Raw genomic sequence first — 6119 nt, 5'->3', positions numbered from 1 at the left:
GTTTTTTTTTTATTAGAATGAATACACACATACCCTGGAAGCAGAGAAACATTCTTGGAAAAACAGAAGGATTAGTCCCACAACTGCTGTGAAAAATGGCAGAGGATGTCGAAATCTTGAGGTACAGAGAATGTAAGTCTGTCATTTATAGGTATCTAGATACTATGCACTAGAAGCAAAGGTTGCTTCTTCCTCCCAGGTAGCAAAGGGTAGAGTAAATAGAACTTCCCTTGCCACTTGGGAAATCATAGATTCATTGGTGTTTCCACAGAGCACTGCCATCATTGGTAGCACAGCAGGCTATCTAGTGCAGCACTCATTCTGAGAGTCCCCAACAGCACATTCTTCACAGCCAAGGTGAGCTTAAGTAAATTTCTTCCTGACCCTTCTCATTAGCTGGAAGTTGATCTGTACCAAGCATGTGTCTATATTTCCTACTAGGCTCAAGTTAACCTTACCCACAGTTGTTTGTTGAAGTTTGATACAAACATCCATCCTCTCTCTTCCTGCCACAACCACACACAGGCAGAAAACTTTCCTCAGAATAAGAACAGATATCTTCTAATGCATTCAAATCATATACATAAGAGAAATTCAAGATGTTAGTGTCATGACAGGCCTTTTGTGTCAGGAGAATTTCACTGCAAAAGGGCTTTCCTCTTCTGTAATGCCCCTTCTGTGCCCAGGTCTGGCATACTCATCTTTCTGTCACAGAAAAGTAGGCCTAGAAGAGACCTCAGGAGCTCAAGGAGGCACAAGGCAGGATCATACCACAACCCAGCTGTATAATTTAGTGACTCATCCCTCTTTGGGGATCCAGTGGAAATAAAGTTACATCCCAAAGGATTGTATGTCCAGTTTTGGGGCTTCCAATCTAAAACTTCCTAGTCCTCCAACTCTCTCTGTAGCACTATCACTTCTCCTGCTGCATGGAAGCAAACACAGGAGAACCCAGATCTATCTTTTCTCCTTGGGTTCCAGTGGAAGGACTTTGTTTTCAGCAGCAGAGAACCAGTCCTTCCTATCCACAATCATTTATTTCCAACTGCTTCCTACCTTCTTCACTTCCATCTAAGAAAGCTGGTCCTCTACAGCTTCTCAGCCTATAACTGTGAAACCTGCTGCTTAAACCTCAGTCTGTCACAACAGGTGTTCCTAACTGGCTGCTTGGTCGCAGTTGGGGAAGTAACTGGGCCCTTCATTTACTCTTTCCTGCTGTTCTGTGTGCGTGTGGAGGGGTATTGTGAAACACCCCCCCCCACACACACACATACATGGGCTGGGGTATTGTGAAAGTTATGACTGATTATCTGAATTGTTTCCTGAACTCCTCACCTTCTTCCAAGATACATTCCATTTTGTTCAAAATATATTTTGTGTCATTAATCTATTTGAATAACCACTGATGAAATATTCAGGGTACAGTTTTGGTCTTAATCTGGGATGGATTTTTCCTTTTCTAATCTCTGTGTATCCAGTTAAAAACAATTAGTTGGTCTTTAGTGCTGAGCTGATATAATCATTGAACACAATAATAGATGGTATTAAGAAAATTACACATGCCATTTATCTTGTAATATCTCCGCAAAATGTCAGAGACCCAAATAGCACAAAACTTCCCTTTCTGTTTCATCTGGTAAAAAACATGCAAACACAACAGCTGTCAAAAAGCATCTGCAGACATAAACTAATACAAATGCATATGCAGCATTGTTTGTAAGATATTCTACACTACAGATTCATAGATAGTGCTGAAAATTAACAACTGTGTCCATAATTATCTTCATCCTCACAAAACTGTTCTTACAGTTTATTTTAAGAAAATAACTGAAATTGATTAAAGAACTTGCTAGAGGTCTGGGGCATTTTTTGTTGTTGTTGTTGGGGTTTTTTTGTCCTTTTCCTTGTATTTCTTTTCTTTTTTTTAAAGGAAAGTTCAGAAGTGTAATGCTTTCTGTTTCCTAATCATACATCAGATACTCTTGTATTCCTTTGGTGCTCACCACAGGCCTTCAGGATGCAAATAAACTTAATATTTTTTTTTTAACCTTTGCTTATTCTAGCCGTAGATGTGGTGGCTCTCAGCTTAAAAACATTCCAATATACTGATTTACATTGTATGGAATGGTCTCAATCAGCATAAGCATTTTAGTTCCATGATAAAACTTCAGCACTCCTTGATCCCATTCAGCAAAGATATGGTACAGGACATTTCTATTTTTCCTAGTTGTCACTCTCCTGGCCAGGTGTTCATGCTGATTCTTTTAACTCTGAAACATTATTGGAGAATATTGACAAAGTGCTATTGACTTTCCTGCAGTGTTTGGCTGGAAAGCATTTGTTATTAAACAGTTCAGAACTTTCCTCCTAGGGAGACTATTTTAATTTAAGTCAGTGGAAAAGCCCACAAATTCAGTGAGCATTGCATCAGGCCTAGAATTTCAGAACCATTTTGAACAATTAATGCTCTCTCATAAAAAAGATACCTTGTGCAGCATTCTGTGGGACTGTTTTGTTACTCATGTTCAACATGTACTGAAAGGACTATAAAGAGATTCTCTCCACAATTGTGGCAATATCAACAGGACAGACTGGAAACCTATTCAATGCCAGAAATGTTCTCTAAGAAATTGTGTACCCAGAGCTACCTAGGGGTACCTTTCAGAATATCTTCATAATACACAATTGGAATTATATCAAGTTCAAACAAAGACAAGGTAAATTTAAACAATTAAAAGCAAAACAACAGAAAATGTTTAGAACCAGGTAGAATTAGGTACTAATGACATAAATCAGAAGGAGCAGTGGATACAAGATCTGTACTAGACCTTGACCAATAACATTCAGTAAAAAAATTATCTGGGAAACATTATAATTAGACCTTTTTTTTCTTGCTAAATTATTCATTCTGATAGGGAGCTGGAAGGATAATTACATATTTGTGAATAATTTAGGCAACAGTTAAAAATATTCTGGCAGTTCCAATCCAGAGCAAGGGCTATATTTTCAGCTATCTACTCAGATTCTTTACACAACAGTTGAAGACTGAGCATGACCAATTTCCTGGGGAGTTCCCCTGGCATAAGAGAAGTAGAAACATGGTAAAAAATTAACATGTCACAAAGCTGTCTCTACTTCTTCCTCTACACTAGGTATTCCTGGTTGCTGAAATAAACTCTTTGGGATTTAGGGAATCCAAGGGGTTCTACTAAATTATGCTAGTAGTCTAAGTAGCCTTCAGTCAGCCCAAGAATAAAGGAAAGTGAAAGTTATAAAGGTGATATAATGCTATTGATGTGCTCCTACTCAGCTATGGTGGAAATGGCATGTGAAGATCCAGTCTTAATATTTATTAAAGGAGGAGACATCTGGAAAACTTCAGACATTATTGAATTACAAATAAATTCCCTCATATACCAAAGAGAAAATGTAGCAGCTGTGTGGATTTCTTTAATAAAACATCTGGTTTGTCTTTCAGAAAAAAATAGCAGTATTTGTGAACACTTGATTTATTACCAAAAATAGGCTGACAAGATTACAAAAAATAGGCTCTTTAAAATGAAATACAACTGACCTAGGCTCTGTTTATTAAGAAGGGTGAACAATTTTTTTCCCCCAGAAAATGGATCCAACTGAAAACATTACACTGCACATGGATAAAGAAATGTAGGCATAATATAGGTCTCAAAATATTTCACAAGTGTTTACTATGGACAATCTGAAATTAAAACTTTCCAAAAAGTTTAGAAACTATAATTAAAAGCTTTTATCTTTTAGTAATACAAAAAATATTGTCAAAGTAATCAAGAGTAATCATTAAGCAGTCCTAATCTGTTGGAAGTGTATTTGTTTAAGTCAAGGGTGGCCCACGGCCAGACTCTGGTGTGTAGCATGTAATAGGAGTGAAAGGGACAGGTAAATAGGACAGGGAGCAGAAAGCAGAGCAGGCAGGGGAAGGGAACTGGAGTGACAACTGAGGAGGGTCCAGGGCCAATTTGTGGGATGCTTGCCAAAAAGATAATACCCCACAAGTTTAAGTCACACTTGAAGCCGAGGGTGGAAAAACAAAATGTATATGCACCCTTCCTTCCTAATCTACATGGAGATGATACACATCTTCAGAGCTCTGATACTTTACAAATTACCAGAGGCAAATAATTCCACTCATCCATGAAGGGTATTAGGTACAGTATATGACATTAATCAAAATTAAAACAAAAGAAATCCTTTGTAGACAATATGTAGATAGTAGAGGGGCACTGTAAGCAAATGATGGCATAGACAAGATTAGTAGAGTCGGTCATGAATGAGCCTTGGATCTTATACATGTTATTCAGGCCAAAAGTGATGTAGTCTATATTGAGGAGGGGGCACAATTGGCATCTGGGTCCATTGCAAGGCCTGGTAATACAGTAAGAAAGGAAATTAGATAACCTACTGATTGAGATACACCATCTAAGATTGAGGAGAATTGCTTTAATCCAGGATTTGTTATATAGCATCCAAACATTTTTTACCATCTACAAAACTGTTTCAGATAACTACTGTACAGGATAGAAGGGATAACAAGAGCCTACATGCCCAAAAACATTTTTTAAAAAAAGAGACAAAACATATAATGGTTCTTCTGTTATATGTATTTAGAACAATTCTTTGTGTAAAAATACATTTTTATAGAAGAGTGCTACTTTCAATAATCATTTGGAAAATAGCATTCCTATTAACCTATTCACACAAAATGCTTGCTTGAAAAAAAAGTACAAATTTCAGATTAGGTTAAGAAACCAATCTTGGATGTATTATTCTACCGTCTTTGTCAAACAGCCATAGGGTTCTACTGATGCCAGAGATAGTATAAATCATTTTTATTAAAGGTCTAGGTTCTGTAGATCTATCAGTGATATTATGTTTTCTGGCAAATAACGTTGAACAACAGTCAGCATATCATTGTGCTTAATGAGGGGCTTTCAAAGAAAGGAAAGGAATGATGGTAGAGAACCCCTGCAACAATAAGGAGTTACTACAGAATAGTGAGAGAAGCTATAGTTAATCAGCATTCCTTCATATGGAGATTTCTGGCAGTCAGCTCCTTTGAAGTATTGCCAGCTCTTTGAAAGGTCAATGCTATTTTTATATGGTGTAAACATTTATTTTTCTCCTGAAACTGGTATCACCAAGATGTTTGGCTGACTCCTTGTACTGTAGATGATACTAAATGGACAGGGTGTGTACCACTAAATGGGAAATGAGACATCAGATGATAATTTTGCTAGTTTTTTTCCATTTAAAATATACAGAAATTATAGCAGACTTAATAAAGCCAGCCTAATCAACGTTACTTTTTAATAGGGCTGTGTGAAATTTCATCAGTTTTTTCATTTCAACACTGTTCTGACTCATTTCAAGCTCAAAACAGCAATATCAAAACAAAAAGAAGAGATTTGAAAAAGCCTTGAAATGAAATGAGGGCAGTAAAAACATTTAGAAAGTTTCAAAATGTTTCTAGCTTCAAAGCTAAAGCTGGGCTTGCCTGATGGGAAACAAAAAGTAAGGAGAGGGAGGGGGAAGAGGGGAGAAGAACTGCTCTGATATTGACTGTGTAGCTGGCCAGTGACTATTATCCTTTCCTGAGGTCCCCTCCAATCCCAGTGCTCTGGGGAAGGGATGAAAAAACAGCTTACAAAGCAATATTGTTTGAACTGGGCTGCTTTCTGCCTTGGGGTCAGTTACTGAGCTGTCTTCCAGAAGCTCAGAACAGTTAGCCAGTAAAGGCTACCATTCATTTCCTACTTGCTAGCCTAGCAAGTGGGATTCATCAATACCATTTGCTTTCTTTCTATACCCTTTAATTTTATTATTATATTCCTTGACTGATTCATTTCAATTTATTCCTCCCCTAAATTCCTCTTTTTGTTTAGTTTATTTTGATTCTTTTCAAATCTATGTTCTCTCACATTGTGCATTTCATTCACTGTGCAGGGAAGCACAGCATAATTATATTGTGTATTATAATACAGAATTTATATAGGAAAACACATACATTGGGCAGACGAGAACCTGATGGTGTTTAACACCGAAAAATTCAAGGTTCTCCACCTTGGGAGGAAAAACCTGCAGCA

This window comes from Crocodylus porosus, unplaced genomic scaffold (genome assembly GCF_001723895.1).
Source record: "Crocodylus porosus isolate Cpor-Errol unplaced genomic scaffold, CroPor_comp1, whole genome shotgun sequence".
In the NCBI taxonomy this organism is placed as follows: domain Eukaryota; kingdom Metazoa; phylum Chordata; order Crocodylia; family Crocodylidae; genus Crocodylus; species Crocodylus porosus.
This window is presented reverse-complemented; position numbering follows the sequence as displayed.